At 32.0% G+C, this 13,956-nt stretch overlaps 1 protein-coding gene across 2 annotated transcripts in view; it reads left to right on the forward strand.

The window, feature by feature from the left end:
• Positions 1-13,956, forward strand: part of LOC134712860 (26S proteasome non-ATPase regulatory subunit 1-like) — a 136,450-nt gene that overhangs the window by 71,363 nt on the left and 51,131 nt on the right. The window lies entirely within an intron of this gene.

Here is a 13,956-nt window from a genome sequence, read left to right on the forward strand (position 1 = left end):
ACAATCGATGGTAGCTTATATAAGTGTTTTTTGTACAGTGATTAACTAATATAAGTAGGAGACTTTGAACCCAAAGTGGTCATTAACTCATAGATTTAATAAATTAAGAAGAAATCATTTAAATATCACAATTAAGTTATTATTCTATTATGCCATAATCCCTGATTAATATTTTGTTTCCCAAAAGTTGCCCCTGATCAACCTGTTAATCAATCATCTACATTGTCTATTACTAAGTGAAAGAGCTAACTGCCACCCTCCCCTCTTCCCCTGTTTCCTAAAAAAACAAGAAAGAAAAAAACGGCATCTGAAACTGATAATAAGGTACAAGATGGCTTTAAGATATTGATTTTAAAAATTATTCTCCTTTCTGCAATTTTTAAAATTCACAGTTAGTCATTTGAATGGTTTTGACTGAATGATTATTTGCTGTTCAATGCCACTTTCAACTCTGTTATTTCGTAGTGGTCATTTTTAGCTCACCTGGCCTTGTAAAGTATGTTGAAGGAACTCAAGCTTTTCTGTACCTTTTACAGATTTGAACACAATGCATAATTTTCAAAGAGAAAAATTGTTCTATTTAAATTTTAGCTCACCTGGCCGAAAGGAACAAGTGAGCTTTTCTCATCACTTGGCGTCCGTCGTCCGTAAACTTTTACAAAAATGTTCTCCTCTGAAACTACTGGGCCAAATTTAACCAAAGTTAGCCACAATCATCATTGGGGTATCTAGTTTAAAAATTGTGTCCGGTGACCCGGCCAACCATCCAAGATGGCCGCCACAGCTAAAAATAGAACATAGGGGTAAAATGCACTTTTTGGGTTATAACTCAAAAACTAAAGCATTTAGATAAAATCTGACATGGTGTTAAAGGGTTCATTAGGTCAAGATCTATTTGCCCTGAAATTTTCAGATGAATCAGACATCCCGTTGTTAGGTAACATTCTGCCCCTGAATTGGTAATTTTAAGGGAAACTTTGCTGTTTTTGGTTATTATCTTGAATATTACTATAGGTAGAGATAAACTGTAAACAGCAATAATGTACAGCAAAGTAAGATCTTCAAATAAGTACATGACCAAAATGGTCAATTGACCCTTTTTAGTTAATTTTTAACAATTTTCACTAACATTTTCCACTGAATCTATTGGGCCAAGTTCATTGTAGATAGAGGTAATTGTAAGCAGCAAGAATGTTTAGAAAAGTAAGATTTACAAACACATCCCCATAAATCAATCTGTGTCCTTTGTTTGATATTCACATAGACCAAGGTGAGCGACACAAAGAGCCTCTAGTGTCTTTAGTTCTTTCATTGCATTAGAAAAACAGTTCTGTTTAATTTTTGTATTTAGTTCTTTCATTCCAATTAGAAAAGTACTTAAATCTCTATAGTTTCTCCCATTAGGAGCCTTCTTCATGATAATTCCAGTTAGCTTTATTAAAATTTCAGCAAAATTTGTAAACAATAAAACAACAGCTTATGTTTAATTATATAGATTGGTCTTTTCAAATGTGTCCATCAAAATGAAGGGTTAATTTTTCGGTTTCTAGTGTTCTTTATTCACTTATTTCCTTGTTAATTTTGTAACAATCTTAAAATGTGTAAATTTTACTTTTTAATTCCTGAATGTTTATTAATTTGATGTTGAGTGGTATAATTCACTCAATAAAACTGTGTTAAGATACACAAAGTTCTAAAATTTCTTCACAATTTTGCATGAATAAGATATACATCTGAAATTTCAGTTTTATGATTTAACATCAAAAATAAAAAGTTATTTTTGTATGTATTTTGGTTTATTAATAAATGTACATGTTTCTTCCATTTGCACAGTTATTTGTAATTACTGTAAACCATAAAGTTATTACACTTCTCAGGGCAATCATATTTATCAGATTCAGTAAAAGATTAAGAATAATTCTAATAAAAAATGTAAATATATATCAGGCACTGAGAGAAATGTTTGCTTCTTATGGTGACACCTCAAGGTGAAGTTGACAGAAACTGATTTAAATCACCCTTACAATTTATTCATAGCATTCACTGTATTTGAGTTCAGTTTTCTTGAGAAAGTGCAACTTCTATACTTTTATGATAAGTGTTCTTTCATGTGTATATAAGTTTCAGTGGTTATATAGTATCAATCTTGGCTGTAAATATTCTTTGTAATTACTGTTGTCTTTTGAGATCATCTAGGTTGTAAATAATCTGTTGTCTTTTGAGGTAATCTTGGTTGTAAATAATCTTTGTACTTTCTGTTGTCTTTTGAGATCATCTAGGTTGTAAATAATCTGTTGTCTTTTGAGGTAATCTTGGTTGTAAATAATCTTTGTACTTTCTGTTGTCTTTTGAGATCATCTAGGTTGTAAATAATCTGTTGTAAATAATCTTTGTACTTTCTGTTGTCTTTTGAGATCATCTAGGTTGTAAATAATCTGTTGTCTTTTGAGGTAATCTTGGTTGTAAATAATCTTTGTACTTTCTGTTGTCTTTTGAGATCATCTAGGTTGTATATAATCTGTTGTAAATAATCTTTGTACTTTCTGTTGTCTTTTGAGATCATCTAGGTTGTAAATAATCTGTTGTCTTTTGAGGTAATCTTGGCTGTAAATAATCTTTGTACTTTCTGTTGTCTTTTGAGATCATCTAGGTTGTAAATAATCTGTTGTCTTTTGAGATCATCTAGGTTGTAAATAATCTGTTGTCTTTTGAGGTAATCTTGGCTGTAAATAATCTTTGTACTTTCTGTTGTCTTTTGAGATCATCTAGGTTGTAAATAATCTGTTGTCTTTTGAGGTAATCTTGGCTGTAAATAATCTTTGTACTTTCTGTTGTCTTTTGAGATCATCTAGGTTGTAAATAATCTGTTGTCTTTTGAGATCATCTAGGTTGTAAATAATCTGTTGTCTTTTGAGGTAATCTTGGCTGTAAATAATCTTTGTACTTTCTGTTGTCTTTTGAGATCATCTAGGTTGTAAATAATCTGTTGTCTTTTGAGGTAATCTTGGCTGTAAATAATCTTTGTACTTTCTGTTGTCTTTTGAGATCATCTAGGTTGTAAATAATCTGTTGTCTTTTGAGGTAATCTTGGCTGTAAATAATCTTTGTACTTTCTGTTGTCTTTTGAGATCATCTAGGTTGTAAATAATCTGTTGTCTTTTGAGGTAATCTTGGCTGTAAATAATCTTTGTACTTTCTGTTGTCTTTTGAGATCATCTAGGTTGTAAATAATCTGTTGTCTTTTGAGGTAATCTTGGCTGTAAATAATCTTTGTACTTTCTGTTGTCTTTTGAGATCATCTAGGTTGTAAATAATCTGTTGTCTTTTGAGGTAATCTTGGCTGTAAATAATCTTTGTACTTTCTGTTGTCTTTTGAGATCATCTAGGTTGTAAATAATCTGTTGTCTTTTGAGGTAATCTTGGCTGTAAATAATCTTTGTACTTTCTGTTGTCTTTTGAGATCATCTAGGTTGTAAATAATCTGTTGTCTTTTGAGGTAATCTTGGCTGTAAATAATCTTTGTACTTTCTGTTGTCTTTTGAGATCATCTAGGTTGTAAATAATCTGTTGTCTTTTGAGGTAATCTTGGCTGTAACTAATCTTTGTACTTTCTGTTGTCTTTTGAGATCATCAATGTTGTAAATAATCTGTTGTCTTTTGAGGTAATCTTGGCTGTAAATAATCTTTGTACTTTCTGTTGTCTTTTGAGATCATTAAGGTTGTAAATAATCTGTTGTCTTTTGAGGTAATCTTGGCTGTAAATAATCTTTGTACTTTCTGTTGTCTTTTGAGGTAATCTTGGTTGTAAATAATCTTTGTACTTTTTGTTGTCTTTTGAGATCATCTAGGTTGTAAATAATCTGTTGTCTTTTGAGGTAATCTTGGCTGTAAATAATCTTTGTACTTTCTGTTGTCTTTTGAGATCATCTAGGTTGTAAATAATCTTTGTACTTTCTGTTGTCTTTTGAGGTAATCTTGGCTGTAAATAATCTTTGTACTTTCTGTTGTCTTTTGAGATCATCTAGGTTGTAAATAATCTGTTGTCTTTTGAGGTAATCTTGGCTGTAAATAATCTTTGTACTTTCTGTTGTCTTTTGAGATCATCTAGGTTGTAAATAATCTGTTGTCTTTTGAGGTAATCTTGGCTGTAAATAATCTTTGTACTTTCTGTTGTCTTTTGAGATCATCTAGGTTGTAAATAATCTGTTGTCTTTTGAGGTAATCTTGGCTGTAAATAATCTTTGTACTTTCTGTTGTCTTTTGAGATCATCTAGGTTGTAAATAATCTGTTGTCTTTTGAGGTAATCTTGGCTGTAAATAATCTTTGTACTTTCTGTTGTCTTTTGAGATCATCTAGGTTGTAAATAATCTGTTGTAACTAATCTTTGTACTTTCTGTTGTCTTTTGAGATCATCAAGGTTGTAAATAATCTGTTGTCTTTTGAGGTAATCTTGGCTGTAAATAATCTTTGTACTTTCTGTTGTCTTTTGAGATCATTAAGGTTGTAAATAATCTGTTGTCTTTTGAGGTAATCTTGGCTGTAAATAATCTTTGTACTTTCTGTTGTCTTTTGAGGTAATCTTGGCTGTAAATAATCTTTGTACTTTTTGTTGTCTTTTGAGATCATCTAGGTTGTAAATAATCTGTTGTCTTTTGAGGTAATCTTGGCTGTAAATAATCTTTGTACTTTCTGTTGTCTTTTGAGATCATCTAGGTTGTAAATAATCTTTGTACTTTCTGTTGTCTTTTGAGGTAATCTTGGCTGTAAATAATCTTTGTACTTTCTGTTGTCTTTTGAGATCATCTAGGTTGTAAATAATCTGTTGTCTTTTGAGGTAATCTTGGCTGTAAATAATCTTTGTACTTTCTGTTGTCTTTTGAGATCATCTAGGTTGTAAATAATCTGTTGTCTTTTGAGGTAATCTTGGCTGTAAATAATCTTTGTACTTTCTGTTGTCTTTTGAGATCATCTAGGTTGTAAATAATCTGTTGTCTTTTGAGGTAATCTTGGCTGTAAATAATCTTTGTACTTTCTGGTGTCTTTTGAGATCATCTAGGTTGTAAATAATCTGTTGTAAATAATCTTTGTACTTTCTGTTGTCTTTTGAGATCATCTTGGCTGAAAAAAATCTGTTGTCTTTTGAGGTAATCTTGGCTGTAAATAATCTTTGTACTTTCTGTTGTCTTTTGAGATCATCTAGGTTGTAAATAATCTGTTGTCTTATGAGGTAATCTTGGCTGTAAATAATCTTTGTACTTTCTGTTGTCTTTTGAGATCATCAAGGTTGTAAATAATCTGTTGTCTTTTGAGGTAATCTTGGCTGTAAATAATCTTTGTACTTTCTGTTGTCTTTTGAGATCATTTAGGTTGTAAATAATCTGTTGTCTTTTGAGGTCATTTTGGCTGTAAATAATCTTTGTACTTTCTGTTGTCTTTTGGGATCATCTAGGTTGTAAATAATCTGTTGTCTTTTGAGGTAATCTTGGCTGTATATAATCTTTGTACTTTCTGTTGTCTTTTGAGATCATCTTGGCTGTAAATAATCTTTGTACTTTCTGTTGTCCTCTGAGATCATCTTGGCCTTAAAAGTCTTTGTCCTTTATGTAGTCTTTTGAGCCGTTGCTGACTGTCAATGCACTTTGTAGTGTCTGTTGTCTTTATAGCTGTTAACTGCTCAATGAACTTTGTAGTGTCTGTTGTCTTTTGAGCTGTTAGTGACTGTCAATGACTTTTGTAGTGTCTGTTGTCTTTTGAGCTGTTAATGACTGTCAATGAACTTTGTAGTGTATGTTGTCTTTTGAGCTGTTAATGACTGTCAATGTCCTTTGTAGTGTCTGTTGTCTTTTGAGCTGTTAATGACTGTCAATGAACTTTGTAGTGTCTGTTGTCTTTTGAGCTGTTAATGACTGTCAATGAACTTTGTAGTGTCTATTGTCTTTTGAGCTGTTAATGACTGTCAAGGAGTTTTGTAGTGTATGTTGTCTTTTGAGCTGCTAATGACTGTTCATGAGCTTTGTAGTGTCTGTTGTCTTTTTAGCTGTTAATAACTGTCAATGAGCTTTTGTAGTGTATGATGTCTTTTGAGCTGTTAATGACTGTTCATAAGCTTTGTAGTGTCTGTTGTCTTTTTAGCTGTTAATGACTGTCAATGAGTTTTGTATTGTATGTTGTTTTTTGAGCTTTAAATGACTGTTCATAAGCTTTGTAGTGTATGTTGTCTTTTGAGCTGTTAATGACTGTCAATGAGTTTTGTATTGTATGTTGTTTTTTGAGCTTTAAATGACTGTTCATAAGCTTTGTAGTGTCTGTTGTCTTTTTAGCTGTTAATGACTGTCAATGAGTTTTGTATTGTATGTTGTTTTTGGAGCTTTAAATGACTGTTCATAAGCTTTGTAGTGTATGTTGTCTTTTGAGCTGTTAATGACTGTCAATGAGTTTTGTAGTGTATGTTGTCTTTTGAGCTGTTAATGACTGTCAATGAGTTTTGTAATGTTTGTTGTCTTTTGAGCTGTTGCTGACTGTTCATAAGCTTTGTAGTGTCTGATGTCTTTGGAACTGCTAATGACTGTCAATGAGCTTTTGTAGTGTATGTTGTTTTTTTAGCTTTTAATGACTGTTCATAAGTTTTGTAGTGTCTGTTGTCTTTTGAGCTGTTAATGACTGTCAATGAGTTTTGTAGTGTATGTTGTCTTTTGAGCTGTTAATGACTGTCAATGAGTTATGTAGTGTATGTTGTCTTTTGAGCTGTTAATGACTGTCAATGAGTTTTGTAGTGTATGTTGTCTTTTGAGCTGTTGCTGACTGTTCATAAGCTTTGTAGTGTCTGTTGTCTTTGGAGCTGTTAATGACTGTCAATGAGCTTTGTAGTGTATGTTGTCTTTTGAGCTGTTAATGACTGTCAATGAGCTTTTGTAGTGTATGTTGTATTTTGAGCTGTTAATGACTGTCAATGAGTTTTGTAGTGTATGTTGTCTTTTGAGCTGTTGCTGACTGTTCATAAGCTTTGTAGTGTCTGTTGTCTTTGGAGCTGTTAATGACTGTCAAAGAGCTTTGTAGTGTATGTTGTCTTTTGAGCTGTTGCTGACTGTTCATAAGCTTTGTAGTGTCTGTTGTCTTTGGAGCTGTTAATGACTGTCAATGAGCTTTTGTAGTGTATGTTGTCTTTTGAGCTGTTAATGACTGTCAATGACCTTTGAAGTGTATGTTGTATTTTGAGCTGTTAATGACTGTCAATGAGTTTTGTAGTGTACGTTGTCTTTTGAGCTGTTAATGACTGTCAATGAGCTTTTGTAGTGTATGTTGTCTTTTGAGCTGTTGCTGACTGTTCATAAGCTTTGTAGTGTCTGTTGTCTTTGGAGCTGTTAATGACTGACAATGAGTTTTGTAGTGTATGTTGTCTTTTGAGCTTTTAATGACTGTCAATGAGCTTTTGCAGTGTATGTTGTCTTTTGAGCTGTTGCTGAATGTTCATAAGCTTTGTAGTGTCTGTTGTCTTTGGAGCTGCTAATGACTGTCAATGAGCTTTGTAGTGTATGTTGTCTTTTGAGCTGTTAATGACTGTCAATGAGTTTTGTAGTGTCTGTTGTCTTTTGAGCTGTTAATGACTGTCAATGAGCTTTTGTAGTGTATGTTGTCTTTTGAGCTGTTGCTGACTGTTCATAAGCTTTGTAGTGTCTGTTGTCTTTGGAGCTGTTAATGACTGACAATGAGTTTTGTAGTGTATGTTGTCTTTTGAGCTTTTAATGACTGTCAATGAGCTTTTGCAGTGTATGTTGTCTTTTGAGCTGTTGCTGAATGTTCATAAGCTTTGTAGTGTCTGTTGTCTTTGGAGCTGTTAATGACTGTCAAGGAGTTTTGTAGTGTATGTTGTCTTTTGAGCTGTTAATGACTGTCAATGAGCTTTGTAGTGTCTGTTGTCTTTGGAGCTGTTAATGACTGTCAATGAGTTTTGTAGTGTATGTTGTCTTTGGAGCTGCTAATGACTGTCAATGAGCTTTTGCAGTGTATGTTGTCTTTTGAGCTGTTGCTGACTGTTCATAAGCTTTGTAGTGTATGTTGTCTTTTGAGCTGTTAATGACTGTTAATGAGTTTTGTAGTGTATGTTGTCTTTTGAGCTGTTAATGACTGTCAATGAGCTTTGTAGTGTATGTTGTCTTTTGAGCTGTTAATGAGTTTTGTAGTGTATGTTGTCTTTTGAGCTGTTAATGACTGTCCATGAGCTTTGTAGTGTATGTTGTCTTTTGAGCTGTTAATGAGTTTTGTAGTGTATGTTGTCTTTTGAGCTGTTAATGACTGTTCATAAGTTTTGTAGTGTATGTTGTCTTTTGAGCTGTTAATGACTGTTAATGAGTTTTGTAGTGTATGTTGTCTGTTGAGCTGTTAATGAGTTTTGTAGTGTATGTTGTCTTTTGAGCTGTTAATGACTGTCCATGAGCTTTGTAGTGTATGTTGTCTTTTGAGCTGTTAATGACTGTTAATGAGTTTTGGCGTTTTATAAATACCAAATTTTTATATGTATATCAATCTCCATGTCAATTTATCTGGTTATCTTTTTGTCCATCTGTTTGTCGACTTGTCTTGTTTTAATAATTTGATTTCTTTAATGCATTTTGGTTTTTATTTCCTCTTTCAATTCAGTATATTTTTCAAAGTTAGGGATGCCTTTCAATAGAAACAAATTTATCTTTGATTTCTGATATTTCATTTTTTTCTGTATAAACATGTAATGAAAATTCTCTAAAGTACAATATTTTCTATTTTCCCAGCTTAAAAGGGAGGAATGATTAATTTACAAAATGAACAGACCAAGTGTAATGAGATTAATCTAGAATTGGCCTGGAGAATTTTACAAGATGATAAACAGTCAGGATAGATTTGATATAGATTTATTGGACAGCATTAGGTTGTCTTATTAAAAGTACAGATATTTTCACTATTGAAATTAAACTTGGAGAGGGTTTTAGAAGAGATTTGTTAAATCAGATCACTTTTTATTGTTTTCAACTTGAAGTACATCTCATCATTTATAATAATAAATTTAGTGTTGATACAAATCTTAGAGGAAGCAATTACCTAGATGGTCTTTGTTGAGTGGATTGTCTATTGTATAATATTAGTATAGATAAGCATGTGGAATGTTAAAAGATTGGTGGTTTTTAGAAAAATACCAAAATTTCTATCTACTGGAAAGATTGAAAAAAAACCTGTATCTTTGATTTACTTTTATTATAGATTGTGTAGTAAATTCCAGTAAATTTAGTGTAGTTTAATCAATTTGAATCTTTCTGTATCAGAAATCTGTGATGGTTTCAATATCAGTCACTATTGCAAAGGTTTTATCACAGCCCTAAATCTGTATTATATCATGTTTTACAGAAAACATATGTTTCTTGTATATATATTAAAGTAAAAGCTCTCATGATTATTTTGGTGCATGAGATTGATACAGGTGTTAAATTGAATCTCTGGATTATGTGTTTATTTGGTTGTTTACACATGTGATACTCTCATAATTCTATTTTTAATGTCTTGGGTAGTTACACATATGATATTGAGACTAGTCACTGGTCGATATAATATCAAAGAGTTGACGCTACAGATTCATGAAATAAAGTATTATAACTTGGACTACTTGTTTCATGCAGAAAAAGGCCCTCAATTATTACCATGCCTAATGTCTTTGTGGTTTCTGGTGACTTAGCTTCACCCCGGTTGGGGATATATTGGTGCCCCATTTTTCCTGTGACATTTTGTCCCAGATTGATACAGATGTGACATTGAGCTCTCTTGATGTTGTTAAGTTTCTTGGGTTGTTACACGTGTGATATTGAGCTCTCATGATTAAAGTTTCTGTCTTTTGTTGTTACATATGTGATATTGAAAAAGCTATGATTTAGTTCCTCAAAAACCATCTTGCATTGCAAGGAAATGACATGGCTTTTTCAATTTCACATTGGTAAAATAATGAGAGCACTTATTACACTTAAATACTAACAAACATATGTAACAGAATAAATTTTATCATACTAAATATATTAAACTTTGTGGTAAGGATGATGTTACATTTATACAAAAATTGTCTACAGTAATACATGATTGAATTCTAAAATATTTCAGAAGTGTTTATTATTGCAAAAATTGCGACAGGATAGGTTTCACAAAAATAAAAACAAAAATGCATTTAAAATAATGACAGCATGAATGAATGTAGCATTTCCAGAAATCACAATAACTGATTTATCTTGTCAATTGTTCCATAATCACAATAATAAATGGCATTTTTGCACTGAACATTGCAGATTTTACACTAAGCATCTAAGTGTTTGCACTGATTCCAGGAATTGTGTGAAGTTATTACCATACAGAACATAAAACTTGAGTGATCTCATTAAGATTTCCTATCCGGATATGTAGCTAGATATTCTCCTGTTTTCCTCTTTGGAATTGACAGTATTTATAAAACTTATTATTCTATAATACTTCACATTAGCCAAACACATTTGTACCTAATAGCTTATGTAAATATTTATATATTTCTGTTATTGTGTAATTAAGCTTTCATACCCATGTACTTCTAGTATGAGAGCTCAGATGAAAATCTTTTGTACTCATAATTGATAGAAAAATTAGTCATGTTTTTTTATGGTAAACAAGCACAAGGGGGAGGATGTGGTCATATATCTGGAAAACATATTTCCTTTACTCTTTGATTCATTCATCCTATACTATTGTGCATGAATTACCACAAGAAAGAAATATTTTGTCATAAATTTTAAGGTTGGAGTAAATACCATCTAAACAATATGCTTAACAATTCTATATTGAAAGTGATGTCACTGGAAAATCTGTGGATTCTAAACATGTACATTATGACAATTGAACAATTCTATACAGTTTCAAGAGGCTTTCCATCAGTAATAAAGTTAGTTTGTAGTTGGAATAAAAGCTAGCTTCAAAATATTTTTTTTCTTCTCGAAACTTTCAAGTACATGCACAGCAGCTATTTGGGAAAAATATTTTGATTCTTTTTAATATTTAAAAAAAATTGTCTTTTAATTGATCCTTGTCTAATTATATTTCTTCCTAATAGATTTTCCACTGGATTCGAAATAATGGATGATTTTGCCAAATTATTGTTGTTTAACCTTAACTGTTGTGTTGTCAATGCCCTTCTTCTTGAGTGAAATGAGTGAATTCCCTGTCAAGGATTTCAAACAAAGCCAGAATAATTAGTTAATTGATTTGTCAATCTTCTTCTTCAAAAGATCAGAATTGACATCTAACTTCAGTTTATCCTGCAGGTGATTGTAGGGTCATTATCAGTTTATTATACTTAATATTAAGATGAATAAATAAATTGTTGATTTTCATATGATGAAGTCAATCTGTGGACCAATTAACTCGAAGAGCTGGCATGTCAGAAACTGCTAGTAGTTCTTTGTTAAATTGTCATTTTGCTAAGTTTCTTCTGTTGCCTATTCCTACATCAGACTTTGACTCTAAATGAGATTCATGCATTTGTAAGATATAGTCAGAAACAAGTTTATTACTTCTATATCATTTAGTCTTTGGTGGAGAGTTGTCAAGTATATCCATGGTATAATATATTAAAAATCTTCAATAACATGAGAATACTTCTGTAACTGCTTATAATGTTGTATTAGTGTTCCATGGTGATAGGCTTGTGGAGTTCTTTCATTGTTGTTTTTGTTGTAGCAATTGTTTATGTATTTTATTATGGTTTTGTATGATTCATCTTGGTTCCACTGTTCAGTAATTGTAGTGCATAGTTCTGAGGGCTTCATCAAACTTTTTTTTATTTATCAATCTAAACCAAAATCAAATTGACATCTTTGCCCTCAATATAGATATATGTACACAGCCATGTATCACAATCACTGCTGGTGATCCGATAGATAGGTCTGTTGTAGAGTTGTTACTGGTTCAGACGTACTTATAAATATAATTATTTCTGTGACTGGATTTTACGTTAATTTGTAGGATCCTTTACTGTAGATAATTTAGCTGATCTGTAAAAATAACATCTTCATGCCTTATATATCATTTACTGTAGTACCACGCTTAGATTAAAAAATGATGTGGAAAGGTAACACCCAGCCACTGAAAGCTTCATTTTTATGAAGCCCAAGTGGTTGTGTGATCTAGCGCCCCTGTTACAGTGCAGGTGATTTGGTGTCACGATATCTCAGTAGCATGGGTTCAAATACCAACGAGGGAAGAACAAAAAATTAGCGAAAGCAAATGTACAGATCTAACATCGTTGGGTTGATGTTCAGACAAGTTATCACAGGCACTTGTGTCAACAAAAAAGTTCCTATATACCTTAATATAACACAAGGTACTTAACTAAATTTTTGAATAATGACACCCAGTCCCAAATTCCCGTTATTTTTTTTATTTCTCGGTTGTCAAACCTACTTAAACTTAATATGCCGTAAATCTAAATTGATTTATCTACACAATGGTATATGACACGACTATCATTGTTGTCGGGATCATTAGTAGCAGGCCTCAGAAGTCGGTCAACGGGATGTTTTTTTGCATTCGTCTCAATTTTTGGCAACACCCAGCCCGCAGTGATTGAATTATTATAAAAAAATATTAAAATAAAAACTGTCAGCTTCCCTCTGACTATGAATTATTACCTTTATTGTAAATTCTTTACAGATTATGTGAAACAAACCCAAATAAGTTTGTTATGAAACACACGTGTACACAACGACACTAATGTAGAGTTATAAATTGACCAAAATTTCCCACATTTATTTTTAGCCAGACGATTGACCAATGAGAAACCAGTATAAAATTACATGCGGACTGGGTGTTGCCAAAAATTGAGACGAATGCAAAAAACATCCCGTTGACCGACTTCTGAGGCCTGCTACTAATGATCCCGACAACAATGATAGTCGTGTCATATACCATTGTGTAGATAAATCAATTTAGATTGACGGCATATTAAGTTTAAGTAGGTTTGACAACCGAGAAATAAAAAAAATAACGGGAATTTGGGACTGGGTGTCATTATTCAAAAATTTAGTTAAGTACCTTGTGTTATATTAAGGTATATATAGGGGAAAAAAATTGAGACAAGTGCCTGTGCAAGTTATATATAATCCCGGCGAGGGAAGAACAAAAATTTGCTTTTTGCAAATTTACAGATCTAACATTGTTGGGTTGATGTTAAAATTGAACCCAACTGACAACCATACAATATATATGCCCACTGGATCTCATTGTGGTTGAGATTGCAGGATAATATAAATATTTATGTAGGCCTGAAAACTATACCAAACAGTGTTAGAACTAGATATTTATGCTAAAAAAATGTTTGTTCCTGAACAGGATTCAAGCTCACACCTCTGATACACTTCAGCACTTATATTAATATAGCACTCATATATATGCTGGGTTTGATTTCCTTATTGCACATTGATAGATAGACCAAGTAAGGCATTCACATTTCAAATATTGGTATAATTGAATGACACAAGTTTGAAACTATGGTTATATCACAGAATGTGCAAAGATCAACATTACCCTTACCAAATGATTGTAAGTATATTTTGAAAATAACAAGCAGACCTATATTAAAAAAGAATGTAAGATATAGAAATGTCTACAAGCAGGAATTGTTCATGATGATAAATATTTTTTTAATTTTTGTAGGTAAGAACAGTTGATACTTATTCTCTGTGTGGGTATTCTAAGCAAGGTAGGTGGACTTTTTCACAGTTTGTGTTACAAATATCTATGAATGTGTATCTTAATTTACACCAGTATATTATTGTCAATGCAGAATTATAGTTTTCAATAATTTAGCAGGGAGATCTCACAGTGATTTGGCCACATGTTATTGATAAGCATGATAAAAAGTAAAATCACAAAAATACTGAACTCAGAGGAAAATCAATTAGGAAAGTCCATAAATGACA

The sequence above is a fragment of the Mytilus trossulus genome, chromosome 3 (genome assembly GCF_036588685.1).
Source record: "Mytilus trossulus isolate FHL-02 chromosome 3, PNRI_Mtr1.1.1.hap1, whole genome shotgun sequence".
In the NCBI taxonomy this organism is placed as follows: domain Eukaryota; kingdom Metazoa; phylum Mollusca; class Bivalvia; order Mytilida; family Mytilidae; genus Mytilus; species Mytilus trossulus.